This window comes from Suncus etruscus, chromosome 1 (assembly GCF_024139225.1).
Source record: "Suncus etruscus isolate mSunEtr1 chromosome 1, mSunEtr1.pri.cur, whole genome shotgun sequence".
NCBI classification, from domain to species: Eukaryota; Metazoa; Chordata; class Mammalia; order Eulipotyphla; family Soricidae; genus Suncus; species Suncus etruscus.
The window spans coordinates 50,943,386-50,968,546 of record NC_064848.1 but is presented as its reverse complement, the minus strand read 5'-3'; the positions used below and the strand labels follow the sequence as shown (position 1 = coordinate 50,968,546).

General features: G+C 36.8%; 1 non-coding gene across 1 annotated transcript; it reads right to left on the bottom strand.

The window, feature by feature from the left end:
- Window positions 1-23,524: 23,524 nt before the first annotated feature.
- On the bottom strand, window positions 23,525-23,687 carry LOC126025990 (U1 spliceosomal RNA). The gene has a single exon (XR_007501552.1). It is a non-coding gene; the product is annotated as a U1 spliceosomal RNA (small nuclear RNA).
- Between the last annotated feature and the right edge of the window lie 1,474 nt (window positions 23,688-25,161).

Below are 25,161 nucleotides of genomic sequence, written 5' to 3'. Positions count from 1 at the left end.
AAATGGATCAAAAAACTCAATCCAACCTTCTGCTGCCTACAAGAAACGCACCTGAATAGTCAGAACAAACATAGACTCAAAATAAAAGGCTGGAGAAAAGTTATCCAAGCAAACAACACCCATAAAAAAGCTGGAGTGGCCATACTAATATCAGATAATGCAAACTTTATACTCAGGAAGGTTGTAAGGGACAAAGACGGACATTTTATATTAATCAAGGGGTACGTAGAGCAGGAAGAATTCACTCTCCTAAACATATATGCACCGAATGAGGGGCCAGCAAAATATTTAATACAACTGTTGACAAATCTGAAAAATAATATCAACACAACACAATAATTGTGGGGGACCTTAACACGGCTTTGTCAACACTGGACAGGTCAACCAGACTGAAACCCAACAAGAATATACTAGACCTGAGGAGAGAAATGGAAGAAAGAGGCCTAGTGGATATATATAGGACACTCCATCCCCAGAAACCTGGATACACATTCTTCTCCAATGTACATGGGACATTCTCCAGGATAGACTACATGCTGGCACATAAAACATACCTCCATAAGATCAAGAGGATAGAAAGTTTGCAGACTACCTTCGCTGACCACAAGGCTCTGAAATTATTTGTGAACTCCAAAGGGACTCAGAAGAAACACTTTAACACCTGGAAGTTAAACAGCCTCATGCTCAATAACCAGTGGGTCCGAGATGAAATCAAGGAGGAAATAAAAAGGTTCCTGGAAACAAATGACAATAAAGACACAAACTCTCAGAACTTATGGGACACTGCAAAAGCAGTACTGAGAGGAAAATTTATAGCTTTGCAAGCACACATCAGGAAGGAAGAAGGAGCTTACCTGAGTAGCTTAATGACACAGCTAATAGAACTAGAAAATGCTCAACAAAAGGACCCAAGAATAGGAAGACAGAAGGAAATAACAAAGCTGAGAGCAGAAATCAACGAAGTGGAAACTCAAAAAACAATCCGAAAGATCAACGAAAGCAGAAGTTGGTTCTTTGAAAAAATAAACAAGATTGATAGACCACTGGCAAACCTAACAAAGAAAGAGAGAGAGAGAAACTTGATAACTCGTATCAGGAATGAAAAAGGAGAGATCACTACTGATATGACAGAGATTCAAAGGGTAATCAGAAACTACTTTGAAAAACTCTACGCCACTAAAATGAGAACCTGGAAGAAATGGATAAATTCGTGGACTCTTATAATCTTCCACGGTTGAAGGACGAGGATGTAGCCATATCTAAACACCCCCATCACCATTGATGAAATTAAAACAGTAATCAAATGTCTGCCGAAAAAACAAAAGCCCAGGTCCAGATGGATTCACTAATGAATTCTATCAACTTTCCAAGAGGAATACTGCCAATCTTGGCAAGACTCTTTCATGAAATTGAACAAACAGAAACACTTCCAAATAGCTTTTATGAAGCCAACATCACCTTGATACCTAAACAGACAGAGACGCTAACCAAAAAAGAAAATTACCAGACCAATATCACTGATGAATGCAGATGCAAAGATCCTCAACAAAATCATGGCAAATAGGATTCAAATGCCTCGTTAAGAAGTTCATCCACTACGATCAAGTAGGTTTCATCCCAGGAATGCAAGGCCTGGTTTAACATCCGTAAATCTATCAACATAATACACAACATCAATAACAAGAAAAATAAAAACCACATGATCATATCAATAGATGCAGAGAAAGCATTTGATAAGGTCCAACACCCATTCTTGATCAAAACTCTCAGCAAGATTGGAATGGAGGGAACCTTTCTCAATATAGTGAAGGCCCATCACCACAAGCCAGTGGCAAATATTAATCCTCAATGGAGAAAAACTGAAAGCCTTCCCTCTAAATTCTGGCACAAGACAAGGCTGTCCTCTCTCACCACTCCTATTCAACATAGCACTGGAAGTACTTGCTATAGCGATTAGGCAAGAAAAGGATATCAAGGGAATCCAGATAGGAAAGGAAGAAGTCAAGCTCTCACTGTTTGCAGACGACATGATACTCTACTTAGAAAACCCTAAAGACTCTATCAAAAAGCTTCTAGAAACAATAGACTCATATAGCAAGGTGGCAGGCTACAAAATTAACACACAAAAATCAATGGCCTTTCTATATACCAATAGTAATAAGGATGAAATGGACATTAAGAAAACAACCCCATTCACAATAGTACCACACAAACTCAAATATCTTGGAATCAACTTGACTAAATATGTGAAGGACCTATACAAAGAAAACTATAATACTCTGCTCCAAGAAATAAGAGAGGACACACGGAAATGGAAACACATACCCTGCTCATGGATTGGCAGGATTAACATCATCAAAATGGCAATACTCCCCAAGGCATTATACAGATTTAATGCCATCCCTCTAAAGATACCCATGACATTCTTCAAAGAAGTGGATCAGACACTTTTGAAATTCATTTGGAACAATAAACACCCGCGAATAGCTAAAGCAATCATTGGGAAAAAGAATATGGGAGGAATTACTTTTCCCAACTTTAAACTGTTAACTACAATGCAACAGTTATCAAAACAGCATGGTATTGGAATAAGGATAGGTCCTCAGATCAGTGGAATAGGCCTTGAATACTCAGAAAATGTTTCCCACAGAAGATACAACCATCTAATTTTTGATAAAGGAGCAGGAAATCCTAAATTGGAGCAGGGAAAGCCTCTTCAACAAGTGGTGTGGCACAATTGGATAGCCTCTTGCAAAAAATTAAACTTAGGACCCCCAGCTAACACATGTACAAAGGTAAAATCCAAATGGATTAAAAGACCTCGATATCAGCCCCAAAACCATAAGATATATAGAACAGCACATAGGCAAAACACTACAGGACATTACAGGCATCTTCAAGGAGGAAACTGCACTCTCCAAGCAAGTGAAAGCAGAGATTAACAGATGGAATATATTAAGCTGAGAAGCTTCTGCACCTCAAAGGAAATAGTGCCCAGGATACAAGAGCACCCACTGAGTGGGAGCAACTATTCACCCAATACCCATCAGATAAGGGGCTAATCTCCAAAATATACAAGGCACTGACAGAACTTTACAAGAAAAAAAACATCTAACCCCATCAAAAAATGGGGAGAAGAAATGAACAGACACTTTGACAAAGAAGAATTACGCATGGCCAAAAGACAAATGAAAAAAATGTTCCACATCACTAATCATCAGGGAGATGCAAATCAAAAACAATGATGAGATACCACCTCACACCCCAGAGAATGGCACACATCACAAAGAATGAGAATAAACAGTGTTGGCGGGGATGTGGAGAGGAAAGGAACTCTTATCCACTGCTAGTGGGAATGCTGTCTAGTTCAACCTTTATGGAAAGCGATATGGAGATTCCTCCAAAAACTGGAAATCGAGCTCCCATACGATCCAGCTATACCACTCCTAGGAATATACCTAGGAACACAAAAATACAATACAAAAACCCTTCCTTACACCTATATTCATTGCAGCACTATTTACCATAGCAAGACTCTGGAAACAACCAAGATGCCCTTCAACAGACGAATGGCTAAAGAAACTGTGGTACATATACACAATGGAATATTATGCAGCTGTCAGGAGAGATGAAGTCATGAAATTTTCCTATACATGGATGTACATGGAATCTATTATGCTGAGTGAAATAAGTCAGAGAGAGAGAGAAAAACGCAGATGTCTCACTCATCTATGGGTTTTAAGAAAAATGAAAGACACCCTTGTAATAATAATTTTCAGACACAAAGAGAAAAGAACTGGAAGTTCCAGCTCACCTCAGGAAGCTCACCACAAAGAGTGAGTGAGTTTAGTTAGAGAAATAACTACATTTTGAACTGTCCTAATATTGAGAATGTATGAGGGAAATGTAGAAGCCTGTTTAGGGTACAGGAGGGGGTTGGTTGGGGAGGAGGGAGATTTGGGACTTGGGTGATGGGATGTTGCAACTGGTGATGGGTGTGTTCCTTTTATGACTGAACCCAAACCACCAATCATGTATGTAATCAAGGTGTTTAAATAAAAAAAAAATTAAAAAAAAAAAAGAATACCTTGAACAAGAAAAAAAAAAAAAAAAAGAAATAATGGGGAACCACTTCATCATTCTTTATATCTAAGAGAAGTAAAAATTTTAATGTTTTACATTTTTTAACTAAATTGCAAAATTTATTTAAATTATTTAACTTTAATTTTGAAAGAGTCTGATTAACCAGTTAAAACTTTAAGACTAAGAGATTTTATGTTCTGCACTTGGGAAATTTTGGTAGAAAGTCTAAGAAGAAATCTATTGTTGACAAGTTTTACATATAATAAAGGTTCAGTAAATAATGGTCTTGGTTTTATTTGAGCTACCATTACACATACTAGGAAATTTGGAAAGTTTCTTTTTATACATAGCAAAATAGAGGGGAAGAGAGAGGTAATAATGATGAATTCTACTAAATGACTTCTTTACATCTCTCACAAGACAACTAGAATTCTCTGTGGAATATTGGATTCCCTGATGGCTGCATTATCACCAATTGATTTCTACGTAACTGTGGGATAAAGTTCACATATTTACCCTGCCATTCAACTAGAATTTCAACACATCCTAAACTTCTCATTTTGTCTTCAGCTTTAAGTAAATTACACTAAGCTCAATTCTTCACACACATAGATAATGTCCTATATTCATCCTTTCTATTCAGACATCAATGATTTCACTGTCTCACCATCATTTACTAGGCAAAGTCCAAAGGCCATTTTTTCACAAAAGATTTCCCTATCTTTCACCCTGTTAAAGTATATATCTTTCTTGTTTGAATAATAACTTTATGTGTATTTGTTTTATTGAATTTATTTTCTGCCTTCTGTGTACTTAAATATTCTGCTTTTTCTATTGAATTGTAAACTCTTTAAGAAAAGGAAAAAAATTGTGTAAATACCTTATCCTTATTTGTGTAAATAAGGAATAAATATCTTCAAACTCCTCCAGAAAATTGATAAAACTTCCTTAATTTTATTCTTCAAACAAATTTAACCCTACAAACAATCAGAAATATACAGAACCAAAGTACTTCTTAGGAAGTCCATGATTTGGTTTCCATTATCTCACAATTGTTCTATGGACTGGGGAAAGAAGAGAAAAAAAAGGGAAAAATACCTTAATAAAATCTGCAAAAATTCTTTCTGTTCAAAGTATGTACTCGAAACTCACTGCCAAGTTCCTTCTAAATTCTGTCAGCAGACTTTCAACCATTTTAATTTAAATGAATCATACAAAAAAATCTATGGCATTTTAAACACCCACTTCTCAAATATATGAAATTCATTTTTCTTTATATAAGTTAATTGATGGTGTCAGATAATGTCAAAATCTTAACTGATTAATAGCTGTTTCTTATTGCTTAAAATAACCAAAGCACAACTTTGTGAGTTGATTTTTACAAAGATAGTTTTACAAAGATAGTTCTTTGGTTTAAGTGCAGAACCATAGGTAGGTAATCCTTTTAAGTTCTTCTACGAACTTCCATATATTACAAATAAACATTGAACTAGTGTCAGTGAGCAAGACTACAGAATTGTCAAGGTCAGTCTTGTCACACATATAAAACCCTGGGTTCAGTCCTTTAACATCAAGCACACATTATAAAATTTTGTATTTTATATATCACTCAAATTTTCTTATTCATCCACTGATAAACATAATTTGCCTTTAATATTAACATATAATATTGCAAATAACATGGGAATACATTTCTTCAAAATGGCGATTTCATTGCTATAGATCAGGGGTCCCCAAACTATAGCCCACGGGCCACATACAGCCTGCCAAGAATATTTATCTGACCTGCTCGGTGTTTTTGCTGCTGCTGCCTTCCTGCTTAACAGCCAACTCATCCTGAGCCACAGTGCACATGTGTGGGATGTTCACCTGAACTTTCCAACTTCTCTCCTTCTCTCTGCCTGACTCCTCCTCTCAGTCTTGGGAAGGACCCTCAAACTAAGCTCAGTCAAAAGCAGGCTCTTAGTTACCATTGAAATACTGGCAAGTTTGTTTATTTAAGTATACTTGTTCTTGTCCTAATAATGAGAATGTATGAGGGAAATGGAAAGCCTGTCTAGAGTACAGGCGGGGGTCGGGTGGGGAGGAGGGAGATTTGGGACATTGGTGATGGGAACGTTGCACTGGTGATGGGTGGTGTTCTTTACATGACTGAAACCCAAGCACAATCATGTATGTAATCAAGGTGTTTAAATAAAATATATAAAAAAGTAAAAAAATTAAAGTTAAAAAAAAGTGTACTTCTTCATCTTAAATGTTGCATTTGTTTCCTTTTTTTAAATCAAAATATGACATGTGTTGTGTGCTGAGGAATTTGTTTGTAGTTTTTTTTAACTATAGCCCAGCCTTCCAATGTCTGAGGAACAGTGAAATGACCCCCTGTTTAAAACTTTTAAGGATCCCTGCATAGATCCAGATAGGTGGATTATGTGGTAGTTCTATTCTAGATTTGCTAAGATAATTTCATACTGTTTCTTACTTGAGGTTGAACCAATTTATATTACAGTTAACTGTGTTTAAGAATTCCTTTTCTTCAAATCCTTGTCGATAGTTGTTACTTTTTTTACGTGTGTGTGTGCACGTGCGTGTGTTCAAATTCTTGGCACAGCTAAGATAATGCTGGTATTTGGGGAGCTAGCATATTGAATAGCTATTACATTAGGTGATTTCTTTATCTAATGACAAGCAAATATTCATAACTATAAATTGGGCTCTGTGAAAATGCAAGGAGATATTCTTTTAGAAGCATTAAGAGTTTACATAAAATTTCAGAACACAGAAAAAGCCTTCATATACAATTTATGGAATATTAAAATGGAATAGTTATTTTTCTAAAACTTGAGATTACATACAAATATTTATATTCTATAATAGGTTAATGTATTTATAGTCATAACTATAAATTTGTATAAATATGAAAACTTCTGTCCTATATAAAGAAAAATATTGAAACTTCTGCTGGGGTCCAAGTTATAGTACAGCAGGTAGGGCACTTGACTTGTATGTGGCATATCCAATTTTGTTCCTAGCACCCCTGTAGTCCTCTGAATCTGCCAGGAGTAAGGCCTGAGGACAGAGTCAGGGATAAGCCCTGAGCACAGCCAGATGTGGCCCAAAAACACCCGAATATATAAACATTCTTCTAATTTTCTAAGTTGCTAAACACAAAACATACAGCCCAGAAGACAAAATAAATTTCAATATTTTCAAATTCAATAAATTTCCAATTTTCATTCAGAAAATTGAAAAAAGTAAATTTCTATGGTTGGTTGGTTTTTGGTTCATAGCCAACAGTACTCAGAGCTTATTTCTAGCTCTGAGTTTAGAAATCATTCCTGTCAGGGCTGTAGAGGAACCAATTAGGATACCAGGGTTCAAAACCATGTTGGGCATGTGCAAGGTAAGCTCCCTCTCTACTGTACTACTTCTCAGGCCTCCAAAGTGATCATTTTAAATAGAATGTAAAAAATAAAAAGTAGGGACTGGAGCTAAAGTACAGCAGCCCTTTTTTGCCTTGCATGCAACTGACCCAGGATGGTCCTTGGTTGGATCCCCCAGTGTCCAATATGGTCCCCCAGCCAGGAGCAATTTTTGAGTGCAGAGCCAGGAGTCCAGGAGTAACTCCTGAGTGTCACTGTTGTGGCCCAAAAAACAAATAAAAAAATAAAAAATTAAGAAGTAACTGTTTAAGGTCAATTTTATTTGTGTTTTTTCATATCTATTCTCTTTGCTTTTACTGTTGTTTCTGTGTTAACTGAGGTTGGGGCTAGAGAGTGAGTCACACACATGTGCAAAGCACCTGAGATCACACTTCATAAGGTTACAGGGATCCCAAATTGCACAGCCACTAAAATCTGAAGTCCCTTTGGTATGGGGTAGAGATTTTGTTAAAATGGGCAGTGCTAGGAATTAGGAACTTGTGTTCTTTGTTCTCAAATATCCAAAGTAGGTGCTCTGTAACTGAGCTGTTACTAGTCTCCCTCTGAGTATAGTTAAATAGTAATAAAGGCATAATAGTTTTAATTCAGGAGTTAAGGAGTGAGAATATTCACCTGTTTTTAAATGGGTTGGGTTGAAGGAACAGATCTTTAGTACAGCAGGTAGGGCACTTGCTTTGTAGGAAACTGATCTGAGAAATAAGGAGATTTCTGCATGTTGGCCTTGAATATAAAAGAAAGTCTCTGTTTAGAGACTTGTGTCCCTGCTGTTATGAATGCAGAAGAAAGTCATCCAGGTCAAACAACCTGTCTAGGCTAATAATGTCATAAGCATTGCAATCACTATCTTTACATACTTCCTGATTTAAATGATGCCATAAGCATTTTAACCACTATCTTTGCATACCATTCAAATCAATGATGCCATATACCTTGTGACTGTTGTCTCTGCATATTATCTTGTTGCTGTAATGTCTAAACTGTATTACCTTCATTCTTTTTCCCTGCCTAAAGTTTACCCCTAAAAGCTTTGTCCCTACCTTCAATAAAGAAAGTCCATTACTCTGACAATGCTTCCCTGTGAGTGGTCTGTGGCTCACAGTCTTCCCTCTCTTTCTCAAGTCTGGCCTTGAGGTCATGGGCTGGAAGAGACCCTTACACAACCTTGCATCAGCCTCATTAGGGGGATCTGGCACCAGAATGCTACAGATCTGGGGTTCAATCCCCGGTATCCCATAGGGCCCCCCAAGTATGCCAGGAGTAATCCTGAGCACAGAGGCAAAGGTAAGTCCTGGTATCACTTGGTGTGACTCAAATACAAACAAAATAAAATGGGTTGTTTTAGGTTTTTGTTTTTTAAATTTCCACTGTTTTTATGTTTTATGGAGGATTTGTTTAGTAATTTAATATGAATCTTCTTTCCTTCCTCCCCAACAAAGGTCCTATAATTACTTTTGAATTACACTGAGTGCAGGTACAAATCTCATCTCGTAAGTACTTCCAGAGATCTTCCAGGTAACTCCAAAGGAACTCCTCAGTTTGATTGGCTTTGATTTACACAAAACGGGTTCTTGTTGGTGGTAACTCTTTGAATTGCTTATTTTCCTTAATTAGAAATTATCATTTTCAAGAACTCTTGAGTTTAGTTTTCCTCCTCTCAAAATTTCTCAGCTACTTCATCCTTATCCATCATTCATAACATGCACAAGTATTTATGTTGCATAAGAGCAAATAAGTAAGAAATTTTAGCAAAAGAAATAAATTCTATTAGCTTATTTTTCTAATAACATGCTATTCAGAAATATATATAATCATATATCCTTTAGAGCTGAAATTTTCAATAAGATGAATTACACTGCAATGTGCTCTCAACAACTTCAGAGAATAACTGAATATCCATCTATTATCAAGAATCAGAGATGGCTAGATTTTTATTTTCTTTCTTCTTAAATAAGTTTTACTCAACTATAATTACATATAATAAAACCCACTTTAATAAATGTGGTTAATGAGCTTAGCAAATATACAAAATCATATGAACAGCATCACAACCAAGAATCAGAGGAGTCAAATGGAGACAAATAGTCATAGAATAGCCTCTCTCACCTGTAGAACATAAGACATTATGGTAAGAATACCACAGACAATAGATATAGGGGCAGAGAGGGCCAGCCCAGAATATGAAAGAAACAGCAATGAATTCACAAAGCGTAGTGAATGCAGTTAGAACACTAACTGTACTGACAACTACCATGAAAATGATAGTGAGAAAGAAAAGCAGAATGCCAGTCTCAAAAATAGGTAGGATGTAGGGGAGGGAAATGGGGGACACTGGTGGCAGGAAAGATGCAGTGGTGAAATGTGGTACTTTCTATGACTGAAATTCAACTACTATTTAAATTTTTTTTTAAAACTGCCAAAGCTGATTTCCAGGGAAGTTTACATCTTTTTGTACCCCTATCAAAAATAAATAATATCTTCAGCTATATTACAACTGGAGATCACTTGATAATATTCTAATTATTATGTAGATAAAAAATCAAAACAACAATGAGGTATCAATTCACACCAATGAGAATGACCTGTATCCAAAAAGTCCCAAAAAAAGCTTAACAAAGATATGACCAAAAAAAGGGAACTTATTCACTGTTGTTAAGAGTGTTGCTTAGCTCAGCCTCTTTGGAAAGCAATCTGGAGATTAAAAAGTTAAGAACAGATGTGCTGGAAGAAATGATTTAAGATCATAAGATGGGACCAATTAAAAAAAATCCTAGTCTAGGCATTGGCCTATGACCTGTACAACAACCAAGATCCTCTAATTCTAGAGGCCTATCTGAGACAACTGCAACTGAGGAGAACTTCTGGAAACATAATGAAAGACTCTATCCTAGAAGAAATAGTATAAGGAATAAGGCATTTCTTTGCACATAGTCAACTGATAAGGGTTTGAATCCAGCATCCCATATGGGCCCCTAAGCTTTGGAAAAAATGATCTCTAAACACAGAACCAGGAGAAAACCCTGAACACAACTTCCTATAGCCCAAATAGCCAAACAAAAATTAACTCTAGAACTCCCTTCAATCCTCTCCTGAGCATCATCTACCCACAAAATACCAAAACTTTAACACTATATAGCATTCATTGGAGCATTATTTTATAAGGACAAGATCTGAAAGCAGCTCAAGTATCCAACTAACAGGTAAGTGGGTAAATAAAATGTGGTATATATAAATAATAGAATATTACTGAGCTGTGAGAAAGATGAAATCATGCAGGTTGCTACAACTCAGAACTGTAGGGAGTCATTATTAAGTCAAGTGAGTCAGGGGAAAAATATACAAACACGAATTTTTGCTTATTTGTAAATATAGTATGTGTGTATATATACATATACAATATAATACTATGCAGCTGTACCACACAATTTGCTGCAGCATAAATGAAACTGGAATATACCATGTGAAATGAAGTAAGTCATAAGGAAAAGCACAAGATGAATTCAGTTAGGGTAACTGTACAACTTAAAGAGGGGATACCTAGATCACCCTTAACCCCAGAGTATAGGGAGAAAAGGGCAGAGGAAAGAAATGGAAGGGGGAATAAAAGATAAATAGGAAGCAACAGGGTAAAGGTACCAAGGGGATTTAAGTACATGGATGGTTTAAAGAAGAGGTTTAGCTAAGTATCTGAAGCACAGAATCAACAGCATTTAAAAACAAGAGATCCAAACTTTAACAACAAAACTTAACAATCTGCCAGTCAAGGTGGCAGGTTGGGATGATCGGTGATTGGAAGTAAACTTGGGAATGCTTTTAGAGGGAAGTTGACATTGATGATGAGATTGGAACATAGTATCTCTAAAACCCAACTCAATTACTATGCAATAATGGTGCTTAGTTAAAAAAAATGAAACAGCATATTAAAAATGTGTAAGTACTATATTATTCAAATACTATGAAGCAGTTACTATTTTTAATTTTCCAGACTAAATTATTCTGTGCATATCAAAAATGCTTTTATTTTGTTATTCATTTAAGATCATAAAATGGGACCAATTAAAAAAAATCCTAGTCTAGGCATTGGCCTACGACCTGTACAACAACCAAGATCCTCTAATTCTAGAGGCCTATCTGAGACAACTGCAACTGAGGAGAACTTCTGGAAACATAATGAAAGACTCTATCCTAGGATTCGCCCTAGGATCAGTACAAGAATCAAGACCACCAACTACAGAAGACTGATTAAAAAAACAGTGATGGAACAGAACTTCTAGAACCATAGAGAAAGTTCCACCCTAGGCTCCATTCTATGACCTGTCCAAATACCAAGCTCTCTAGATCTCTAGTTACAGTGGCCTGATTTTATCCTACATGACTGAGCAGAAAGTTCCCAGACATCAAAAAAGGACATAGGGGAAAGAATAAAAGCTTGTACGGAGCCTGTGTTTATTCCAATAAGAGTATACTTCAAGGGTGAAGAAACCCTGTATCTCTTAGGCAAGGGGTCTCAAACTCGCGGCCCGCAGGCCGTTTGCGGCCCTCCGCACAACATTTTGTGGCCCGCGGCCAGTCTTCAAATATCGCAGTATTCGAGATTATTCGCTTTAGTCAGAAAAAAATTGCATTAAACATTCGCATACCCCAAGCGTTCCGTTCAGGGTATGCAAATGTTTAATGCGATTTTTTTCTTTTTTTCATGAAAAAACATTTATTGTATTGGCACATAAGTATAAGAAACATATAAATATGTTTAATATATGCAAGAAACATTTCAAGCAACTTTATATATAGACTTACATTAAAATACTAGTATGCATTCTTTTTTCTTTTTAATTTTAATTTTGATCATAGTGGCTTACATATCTTTCACATTAGTATTTTAGGTACATATTAGCATTGAATCAGGGGAATATCCACCACCAAATTTGTCCTCCCCCTTTTCTCGTTTCCTTTCTGCAACCCATATCCCCCACCATCACCCCACAGGCTGCTAGAGTAGGTGGTCCCCTCTTTGTCTAGCTTACTATCAGTGATCCTACATCTGTTTGGTCCTGGTGCCCTCCCCTGTTTCTCCCTCTATTTGAGAGGCTAACCTAGATAAATCGAGTTATGTGTTTTTGTATGAGGGAAAGAAAGGCAATAGAATTAGGTAAAGATTAAGCAAAAAAATTTTTTTAATAAATAAATTTAAAAAAGTATGCTGAAAATGGGCAAAATCCTTCTAGTGGCTATCAGCCTCAGTTTGAGAGAGGATATAAAAAAGATAATTGAAACACCATAACAATACAAAAATAAATGTCAAATTAAATATCCAGTGAGCCCTACAGCAATAAAGAGAAGCATCACACAATTGTCTCGGCTCTGAATTTAAGCGATTTTTTTTCTTACTAATGCATTTTTTTTTGCGAATATTCGGTAAGCGAATGATCACAAATATTTTACACCTAACACAGACGTCATTTCCGCTGCTTCTGCCCACTGTTTCTTGCATTATCAGAGGCCTAAGGGAGAGAAGGGAGAGAAGTTTATTACAGAATTAGATTTTGTCATACCTTCATCATGACTTCATCAAAGCCTGCAGTTAAGAGAAAGATTGGGGGCTGGGAGATAGCATGGAGGTAAGGCATTTGCCTTTCATGCAGGAGGTCATCGGTTCAAATCCCGGCACCCCATATGGTCCCCCGTGCCTGCCAGGAGCAATTTCTGAGCCTGGAGCCAGGAATAACCCCTGAGCACTGCCGGGTGTGACCCAAAAAACCACAAAAAAAAAAAAAAAAAAAGAGAGAGAGAGAGAGAAAGATTGATGACGAGCACAGACAATTTCAGGAAAAGTGGGAGACGCAGTATTTCTTTGTTGAGCACAGGGGGCATCCCCACGTGTCTTATTTGCTCAGAGAAAGTTGCAGTGCACAAGGAATACAACTTGAAACGCCATTATTCAACTAAACATGCTGGGGAATGTGCAAAATATCAAGGAAATGAGAGAGCCAAGTGGGTTGCCAGTCTTAAAACATGTCTAATGAGGCAACAAGATTTCTTCAATAAAGCAACCAAAGAGAATGTTGCATCAGTCAAAGCTAGTTACATGCTTAGTGAGATGATTGCTAAGGCAGAGAAACCATTCACAGAAGAAGGGTTTGTTAAAAAAAAAAAAAAATGCATGTTACAGGCTACACGTATTATCTGTCCGGAAAAGAAAGGTCAGTTTATCAGCCTTTCTGCGAACACTGTGACAGAGCGCATTTCTAACATGTCAAGTGACATTTATCATCAACTGTGTGAGAAAGCCAAATGTTTTGATGCATACTCAGTTGCTCTTGAAGAGGGCACAGATATAACAGACACTACACAGCTCACAATTTATGTCCATGGTGTTGATTGAAATTTTGAATTGACAGAGGAGCTGCTCACAAGAATTCCAATGAATGGCAGACCACCGCTAATGAGATATTTTGGCATTTGTGTGATGCCATTGAGAATGCAGGTTTGCCATGGAAGAGGTTTGCTAGAATAATAACTGATGGAGCGCCATCGATGACAGGGAAGAAAAATGGACTGGTAGCACTTGTTCAAAAAAAACTTGAAGAGGAGGGTGTGGAGAAGGCCATTGCTCTTCACTGCATTATCTGTCAGCAGGCCCTTTGCAGTAAATGCCTGCTGTGTGACAATGTGATGTCTGTTGTGAAATGCATCAACCAAATCAAATCCAGGGGCTTAAAGCACAGGAGGTTCCATGCTTTTGTAGAGGAAATGGAGTCAGAATATGGAAATATGCTCTATTTCACGGAGGTACCTTGGCTCAGTAGAGAAATGTCCTGAAAGGATTTTTTTGAGTTGACAGAAGTGAAAGCCTTCATGGAGAAGGATGGGAATGCTGTTTCTGAGTTGAGTGATCACAAATGGCTCATGGACTTAGCTTTTCTTGTTGACATCACACATAAGCTGAATGTACTAAACAAGATGTTACAAGGCCCAGGGCAGCTTATCAGTGCTGCCTATGACAATGTGAGAGCATTCTCCACAAAACTTGTGTTATGCAAATCCCAGCTCTCTCAGACAAACCTTTGCCATTTCACAGCATGCAAGGAACTTGTGGATTCAGGCAAACCACTCAGTGGTGAGGAATGTGTTGATGCTATTTTTAAGCTAAAGAAGGAATTTGATCACAGATTTGCAGACTTCAAAAAGCACAGAGCCACTTTCCAAATTGTTGTGGAGCCCATTTCCTTCCATGTGCAAGATGCCCCTCCTGTGCTTCAAATGGAGCTCATTGACCTGCAATGCAACTCTGATCTCAAAGCCAAGTTCAGGGAGATTAGTAGAAAAGCAGACATGCATGGGCAATTTTTGAGAGAATTGCCCCCTCCCCCCTCAGCTTCCCTGAGCTTTTCCGAATGTTCAAGCGCACCATGTACCTTTTGGAGAGCACATATTTGTGTAAAAAGTTATTCTCCACATTGAACTTCAATAAGTCAAAGTACAGGTCTAGACTTAATGATGACCATCTTCAAGCCATACTGAGGGTCTCAACTGCTTCCTCTCTAAAGCCAAATGTGGTTCAGATTTGTGAGAAGAAGCCCTGTCAAATCTCTGGCAGCAAGGAATAGGCAAAAGATGTCATGTTCAGAAGAACTGTTCATGATCTTCACTCAATATTCTATTCATGTTCAGTAGAAATAGTTAAAACTGTTCATAATGACGTTTGAGGACTTTTTTTTTGTGAAATTCCTTATGTGGCCCTGCCTCACCCCGACTTTGCCTCCTGTGGCCCTCAGGTAAATTGAGTTTGAGACCCTTGTCTTAGGCCAAGGGAACTTTCTTTTTAATCTTCTCAATATTTACTGTGCCTATGCAAAAAAAAAGCACAAATTAATTTTTTGTCATTGTTGTTGCTTTTTTGTTGTTGATGTTGTTTATTTGTTTTGAACTTTGTCTTGTTTTTATCTCAGGACCATGGTTATTGTTTGGCTGTTGTCTTTATTGCTGTGGTGCCTATTGCTGTGGTGCTTTTTGGGTTGTTGTTTTTTTGTTTTGTTTTGTTTAAGTTTGGTTTGTATTTTTTTTTCCTTTTTTTGTATTCTTGTTATGCTTTTCTTCCTTTTCCCCTTTCTTCTCTTAAATTGATATTTATAGCCTCTAGAATGACTTCTCTCATTTTTTACATGTGTGATTTTTGCCCCCTTTTTTTTCTTTCCTTCTAATAGAACCACATAACTTGAACCACCTTGTTCCACCTCACAAACTGGAGGAGAAATAAGGGAGGGTTTCAAGACCAAATAGTAATATGAACATCAAGTAAAAATAAAATATGATCAAACTTGAACACCAAATTCAAAGCCAACACCACAGAGTCAATACCCAATCTACAACAAACTAGACACAGAGGGGACCACTTATACTAGCAGCCTGGGGGACAAAGGAGGGGTATATGGGTTGCAACTGGGAACAGGGGTGGAGGGAGGAGAACATTGGTGGTGGGAATACCCCTGAATCAATGTCACTATGTACCTAAAATATTACTGTGAAAGATTTTTAATCCACTGTATAAAAATAAAAATTTCTCAAAAAAATAGATCATATCATAAAAGCAAAAATACTGAAAGCATAAACATAAAAATTTTTCATTTTAAAATATTATATTCACTCTAAAATTCAATAAACAAAATATTGTTCCAGTGCATTTTTTTCAGTTTTTATATTTTGTTACCTATACTATGGTGTCTTTTTTGTTTAATAGAAGTTTCTCTTCCAAAAGTTAAGAACTACCCTTTGTTCTGTCAACAGAGTTTAGTACAATGATTAGTATTTAGTTGTGTGTCAGTCAAGCTGCAAGAGGAAACAGACTTCACACTCAAGGGAGTATTTATAAAATTTTAGGTAGGTAAGGGAAACTAGCAAGCCACAGCTGCTATTAATCCTATCTCTGAAGAAAAAATGAAGATGGAAAAGTTGCTTAACACTGAAAACACTAATTAGACCTAGGGGAGCAGTGGTCTGCTGTAGGTATATTTCTGCAACCTTATGGAGATATGCCAGAAAACATATCGGGAAGAAGAAATAGTCAAATCTTATTTTCCTTTAGCCTTTCAATTTCATGATTATAACTGCCACTGGGGGTCTCCAACAAGAGTCCAAAGCGAAGGACATGGCACTAATAGACTTCGGAAAAGTCAGTTAGCCTCCCGGAAAATAAGAATAAAAGTGAAGGGTGTATCTAGATGGATCACAAATTATAATTCATGAAAAGTTTATAAGTGTGCTCTAATCACTGAATAGTTATATCACCTAGAACTTGGGATTCAAATATGAAATAAAATATGATGGCAATATGTTACTGTAAAAAAATTACTCTTATTTTAAATTGGTTGTCTTCTGAGCATTGGTCAGGTGGTTTAGAAATGTCTCTGCAGTTTTAGGCCAAAAAGAATATTTGTTTAATGCAAAGTTGCAAGAATGTGGTATTTGGGGAACTCTATACTGCATGCAATCGCCCAAGCTACATCAGCAGTGGTTAGGGAGTTCTAGGGCTGCATCCTGTGATGTTCTGAGAACAATGTAGTGCTAGGAAATAGAATCGGCTGCATGTAAGGCATAGACTTTAATCCCTGTTCTATTTTCCAGTCTTATAAGATTATTCTTATCAAGTAATCAATAATTTCTTTATTTGTCATATAGACATTTAAGTGTTTAGAAATTCTATATAGTTAAGGTTTGGTTTTATTTTATAACCAACTGAAGTATTAAATGCATAAATTGGTAGATTAGTTAACAAAAAATGAAGGGAAAATAACAATCTAATTATTTCCTTAACTAACGTTTCTGGGAAGGACATTGCTGCTGCCATCCTAGAAAGAATTACTGCTATGCTTCAAGTGTCAAAACTCTTCTTTTTTACATTTTTCATTTCATTAAAAATGCTTATATATTACCTTAATCTCAGTATTCACAGTACTTTTAGAAAGTACTTTGGAAATGGTATGTTATTAGATATTTTGTACAGCTAGATTCATATTGTGACTTCACTTTTACTATTTATATGACCTATGAAGAAGACTAAATCTATATTTTCCTTAAGACAAAGCTTGTTCCCTTAGCATCTAATGCTTCCATTTTTTCTAAATTTTAGTTTTTGGTCACATCTTGTGCTCAGTTTTTGAGGTTGCTCCAGAACTGCTCATAACAGGTCTTTTGCATGAGAAGTATGAACAATCTATTGAGTATTAGGGATTGAGAGATAGCAGAGCTGGCAGGACACTTATACTGTCAACACAGGATTCCAACCTCAGCACCCCATATAATCCTCGGAGTCCACCAGGAATGAATCCTATGCACAGATTCAGGAATTGACTAAACTAACCTGGCTTGATCCCCAGCACCACATATGATCCCCTAAGTCTGCCAAAAGTAGTCCTTGAGCCAAGCCTGAAGAAAGTACTGAACACCAGTGGGTATGTTCTCCCCAAAAAAGAAAAAAGAATAGTCTCACTCATCTATAAGTTTTAAGAAAAAGTAAGGACATTATTATAATAATACCCAGAGACAATAGAGATGAGGGGTGGAAGAACCAGCCCAATGATTTGAAGTTTACCACAAAGAGTGGTAAGTGCAGTTAGAGAAATAACTACATTAACAACTAGCATGACAGTGTTAGTGAGTGAAAGAAATATAATGCCTTTCTCAAATACAGATAGGGGGTGGGGGAGTACGGAGATGGGGGCATAGATGGTGGGAAGGTTACACTGGTGAAGGGGGTGTTCATTTTTACAACTGAAACCTAACTACAAACATGTTTGTAATCATGGTGCATAAATAAAGATATTATGAAAAAATTTCATAGATCCTATTCAAAAGAGAAAAATCTAACAGGATCCTTTTGTGATACTTGTGATTTATTGAAATAAAATTACTCTTGCATATTGGAAAAAAGCAAAATAATAGACAATTAATATGGTTTTGGTATTATTATATTTTATTATAAAACACTTTATTTTATTTCTAATATTATTTTATTTTATTGAAACCATAGTTGGGTTTCAGACATACAATGAATCACAGTCAGTCCCACCACCAGTGTTGATCTCCCTTTACCAGTGTTCCCAAAGTACAACACATACCACTCCGGAACCCTCAGTATAATAGGTCCATGTTAAAGTTTGGTCTCTTGATTTCTTTTTTCTTTTTTTTCTTTTTTTATTTTCATTTTATTTTCTTTGGTTTTTGGGTCACACCTGGCAGAGCTCAGGGGTTACTGCTGGCTCTGTGCTCAGAAATCCTTTCTAGCAGGCTTAGGGACTATATGGGTTGCCAGGAATCAAACCACCATCTGTTCTGGGTTGGCTATGTGCAAGGCATATGCCCTACCCGTTGCTATCTCTCTGGACCCTAGGTCTCTTGATTTCATTGTTGTTATATTTGGCTTGGATATTTATTTCTGTTCATTTTTTAAAATCATCAATGCACCTGAGACCACTTAGCCTGGCCTCTTTCCTTTCATATTTGTTTTTCTCCTCATCCACTCAATTTCTTTTCTTCTCCTTACTATAATCTGGGGCCAAAGGTGTTCAAGGCAAAGCATATCTTCATTCAATTATTCTAAATAATACATATAAGTGATATCATTCTGTATTTATTCTTCTGGCACATTTAATTTAACATAGCATCTTCCAGTTTCATCCAGGTTGTAGAAAACAGCATAATTAAATCATTTCTTACAGCTATGTAATATTCCATTGTATATACATACCACATCTTCATGATCCACTCGACTATTATTGAACATCTAGGTTGATTCCCAGTCTTGTACTGAGTGCTGCAATAAATAGCAGCTTGCATACATCCTTTTGGATTAACGTTTTTCTGTCCTGGAGATAGATACCCACAAGAGGTATTTCTGGGTTTCATGACAGCTCAATTTAGATCTTATAGGGAATCCTCCATATTATTTTTATAGAAGTTGAAACAGGCAGCATTCCCACCTGCTAGCAGTGGATGAGAGTTCATTTCTCACCACATCTCTGCCAATAGAGATTGTTCCCAGTATTTTTGATATGTGCCATTCTCAGTAAAATGATATCTAATTGTTGTCTTGATTTGGATATCTCTAATGATAAGTGATGATGAGCATTTTCTCATGTGTCTGTTGACCATCTATTGGTCTTCCTCAGAAAAGTGTCTGTTCATTTTGTCTCCCCATTTTTTGATGGGATTTTTAGGTTTTGTGGAGTTGACCTTTGTGAATACTTTGTATATCCTAGTCATCAAATTTTTATCTGATGTGTTGAGTGCAAAAATTTTCTCCCACTTAGTTAGCTTTCTTCTAGTTTTAGCCTGTGTTTTGGTATTATTTATAGAGTCCAAGAGTACAGTGATAAGTGGGTTATGAAACATAGGCATATTATTGTATCTTATATTTATTCACAGCAAACTTTATTACTTTGAATTCTAAATTTGTTTTAAAATGAAGAGTATAAGTATGAGAGAGTACAAATAGGTAAGGAGCTTGCCTTGCACTCAGAGGACTGGCATTTGAGACCTGAGCTCTGCCAAAAATAAGACCCACACACAGAGCCAGGAGTAAGCCTTGAGCATAGCTAGGTGTGAGCCAAAAACAAAATTGAGAGTATAATAAAGCCACCAAGTTAGAAATTATATTAGCATTCAGTACATCATATTACAGAATACAAGGGCTAAGGCCTCTGACAAATCCTCTATAAAGGCAACACGAAAGAACAAAAGATATATAGAAATCAACTTTTCAGAACTAACTCTGACATTAACTACAGACTGTCAACTGTCCACTAAGTATTTAAGAAAAACTGTTGACATTTGATAAAAACAGACCATGTTATGACATTTTAACTTTCTGTAATTCTTTCCACTCTTCCTAAACTTGAAAATCAACAGCTTCATAAAACGTACCTGTGAAAGAAACTTGAGCTGAGAAACCACACAAGATGAAAAGAAAACGTTTAGATTGCCCAGAAATGATCAGTGTTTGACTGTCCAGCAGCTTCCTGAAAAATTTGACTTCTACTATTTATTTGACCTGACAGCAAAGGCCACTTCAGGCAAGTAGGCCTCTCCCTAGGGTTTTTGTCAAAAATAATCCACAAAGTTTAAAGTCCTTTAATGAGGCAATTGTTTCAAGTAGCAGCTGCCTGAGGGAGTGTTAACAGGACTAATAAGAGGATGGGGAAAAAACTAATAAGAGGAATAAAAAAAAACCTTTGAAAGAAAAATGAGCCTCCTAGTGTCACTGATGTGGCCAAAGAGAGAGAGGAGAGAGAGAAAGAGGGAGAGAGAGGGGGGAGAGAGAGAGTGATCGAGTGTGTGTGTGTGTGTGTGTGTGTGTGTGTGTGTGTGTGTGTGTGTGTGAGAGAGAGAGAGAGAGAGACAGAGAGAGACAGAGAGAGACAGAGAGAGAGAGAGACAGAGAGAGAGAGAGAGAGAGACAGAGAGAGAGAGAGAGAGAGAGAGAGAGAGAGAGAGAGAGAGAGAGAGAGAGAGAGAGAGAGAGAGAGGAAAGAAGAAAAAATAAAATTAAAATAGACATAAGCATACTATTCTCCCATGCTGGACAACCTTGATGCTCTACACAAGCAGAACTTAAAGCTAAAGCAAAATTGGAAAAGTTAAAAGAATTTAAGGCACACTCAAAACATCCATAGAGCCCTTCTAGAGAAGACTTCTCAGTGGAGGGCTTTTAAAGATATCTCTAACCTTCAGCTGACCTCTAAGTAACTAAACTCAGACAGCACTAATCAGAAAAAAACAAAGAACACAAACTTTGCATAATTACTGCTGGAAGGTCAGAACAAATGACAATAAGGAAGATAACAACAAGGCCTGGAGGTGGTGAGAAATCTAGTGTGAAACTGTTGGAAGATTTTGATCCAAAAGCATCCTCCCTTATCCCCACCAAATCTTTTGCCTGAGTCTTTTAACTATATATCTGATGTTGAACTTGGCATTTCCTACTTACCAAAGCTACCTGGAGTAGGGGGAGGGACAATATGGAGTAGTGGTGATAAAAAAAGTGGACACAATATCCCTTAAAAGGTCCAATGAGTCTCCCAGAAATCTTCGTGCCAGAAACTATATTTACTGAAGACCACAATTATCACAAGGAATGAACTACAGACAGGCATGATCAGGCAGATTGTTATATACTGGGAGTAGAAGAGCAAAGCACCAAGTGAACTAGTTAATTTAATAGGTTATTCTGGGGGCCACAGTACAAATACAGCTAAATGAGTATTTACTGAGCTTGCATGGGGCTCAATTTCCCACACCCATATATGGTTTCCCCCCATCCCAATAAGACAGAACTAGGAGTAAACCTGAGCACAGCTGGGTATGAAAAAGCAAAATATTATTATTAATTGATCGCTTTAAATTTAGCCCACCAAAATGATTTTCTGTCAAAATAGGCAATAGGATAGCTGAAGATGAGAGGTAGCAGATAAAAGGAAGCTCCTGATCAGGCAATGTGCATTATTTGCACCCTTATCCACACCCAGACAGATGGTAGGACAGCATGGGTCTCACCAATGTGCACATAGTCATGGCCAGATACTAAGGAAAGCCAATGGGACAGGAAGATGCTGAAGTACAGTCCTAGAGATGCTTGGCAACATGGTAACAGGGCAGTAAGCTCCAGAAGGAAGTCATAATTATGGATTTTTAGGTATATATTTCAGACCAGGAAAGAATATATTGCATAAAGAATGGTATAGGACAAAGGCAAGGCAATAATTGGTCTAGCAAAAAATTCCTAAACAAGAGTCCGACCTAACGTAAGTCTTCATTTCAAAGGCCTGGCAGGCTGAGACCCTTCTTGCTGAGATTATTTTGTCTGTGCATCTGTGCCTAGGAGGCTCTCGAGGAACCAACATTGCTTCATTCTGTCACAATTTCTAGTACTGGCCTCTACTCCTGCCTTACTAATTTAACCAAGCAAAACATACATTATGTAAATTCCTAGAAAAGATATCACAACTCCCTTCCCAGAATAGGCTCAAATTACTGTATTATTTTTATATGATTGGCTCAGAGCATTTTATAGTTGCTTTAAATTATTATATGTATTTTATATGGCTATATATATTTATTATATATTATATTTATATAAATTATATATTTTATATGGTTTAGAATATTATATACACATTATGCTTTTTTTGTTTTGTTTTGTTTTGGTTTTTGGTTTTGGGGCCATACCTGGTGACACTCAGGGTTTACTCCCGGCTGCGTGCTCAGAAATATTCCCTCGGGTCCGGAGAGATAGCATGGAGGTAAGGCATTTGCCTTGCATGCAGAAGATCTGTGGTTCAAATCCCGGCATCCCATATGGTCCCCTGAACCTGCCAGGAGCGATTTCTGGGCATAGAGTCAGGAATAACCCCTGAGCACTGCCGGTGTGACCCCCCCCTCAAAAAAAAAAGAAATAGCTCCTGGCTTGGGGGACCATTTGGGATGCCAGGGGATCAAACCACGTTCAGTCCTAGGCTAGTGCAGGCAGACTCCTTACCCCTTGCACCACCACTCTGGCCCCAGTATGCACATTATACTTTATTAAAAAATTTTTTGAGTACGACTTGTCCCCTTACTGGACTAACCAATCTACAGAAAGCAGAAATCTCCCTTATGAAGTAACCAGTTAAAAAGTGTTTCTTGAGAATGCTAAATTGGTCTCTCTCTTTAAAGGCCTTCTTAGTGTCAGTCTGACCAATGGACTCTCTTTCAATAAACTGGCTTTGTACTGCCTAAACCATGTTACTCCTGATACTTTTTTACAACCCCTCGGCTTGGTTCCAGCAAGACTTAGCCTTGAGCACCTCTTCTGAATTCTTCAATCATACACTGTCCTATGCTGGACTGGGCAATGAGGGACAAAATGGTAGACATCACATATGGGTAAATAGAGTCTTAGACATTGGGGAGGAATTCACACTCCTCTACTAAAACAGTACAATAAACTTAACTTCTTTTTTTTTTCTTTTTTTAAGGGGAGAGCGAGAACGCAGTCCCCCACTACCACAAATTATGCAGTCGAGTTTCCCACATTTGGGGAAATCGCAGGGGTCAGCACACCCGGAGTGCAATGGTGAGCCTCGCCCTGGGGAAACCACCTTCGTGATCATGGTATCTCCCCTGCCAGGTAAGTATAAAACTTAACTTCTTAAGCTTGAGAGTTTTGTATGCAAATCTTTCATACAATTCTAAGGTTCTTTATTAGTGCCAAAATTAATCTACTTTCACTCCAAAAATTATATCTATATCAATCCAAAAAGCCAATTGCCCTTAAAATCACTAGTCTGAGCGAGGAGACTGTGTACTTTTGTATTCCCTGGCCCTGTTTACCTCCACTTGTGTGCATGCCCTTTTCCAGTGAAGTGTCTGGTTTTGTCTGTGTGTTTCCTTGGATAAATCTTCTACTAAGTGTTAACCTAGAGCCCACCTCTACTATTTCAAATATCTACTTTTCTATACAAAAATACAAGACATTTGAAGAAATGAAAAAGTATGGGTTAAATCACATTAGGCAGAGGGAAACAACCAATAGACACTCACTGAGAAAACAATATAATGAACTTAATAAGTATAAACTACATTGGAATCATTTTTGAGATTTCTTTTAATCACATACAAAGAATTAAAAAATCAATTTAAAAATCTTCCAAACTCAAACCCTATGCAAATGTAAATCAATATAGATCAAAGATCTAAATTTAAAGATTAAAATTACAAAACTCTCGAAGAAGAAAGGGAGTAAAATTCTGTAACCTTGAATCAAGTGAAGGTATTTTATCTATATCAAAAGAGAATAATCAGACAAAGAAGATATATCATTAGAATTTATAAACATTAAAAATGCTCTTTTATTTTTGGGTTTTTGGATCTTACCCAGTGGTGCTCAGGGGTTACTCCTGGCTCTGCATGCACAAATCACTCCTGGCAGCCTTGGGGGACCATATGGAATGCCAGGAAATGCTTTTCTGTTTGCTTGAAATGACCCAAACATGATGTTCAGGGTGGGAATGTTGCACTGGTGAAGGAGGGGGTGTTCTTTTTTATGACTAAAGCCCAACTACAAACATGTTTGTAATTATGGGACATAAATAAATATATTATTTTAAAAAATAAAAAATCTAAATTTTCACCTATATGGTAATAGAATAAATCATGAAACATATTATAATTAACTCAATCAAATTTTAGAATAACGAGGCAAAGCTATTTGAATATACTGAGAAAAGTTAAAATATATTATGAAACAAAACTAAGTTGTTCAATATATAATAAAAATTAGTTAAAATAAAATCTGTCTCTTTAAAATTAAAAGAAGTTCTCCAAAATGCATTAAGAAGTAAATAAAGTGAAAACTAAAACAGCACTTAAATGTTCATTTGGAAAACAAAGATGCATGAGAATTTATAGATTAAATTTATGTATTGGCTGATGAGAAAGAATTGAAAATAATGAATTAGCATTTAATATAAGAAACCAAATTATAACAGCAAAATGAACTTATAAGTAGTTGGATTTATAATAATAATAATAGTAGTAGTAAAAACATTAATAATAGATGGGAGTAGCAAAAATAATAGCAAACTGAAAATAATTGCTGAGAATCAGTTTT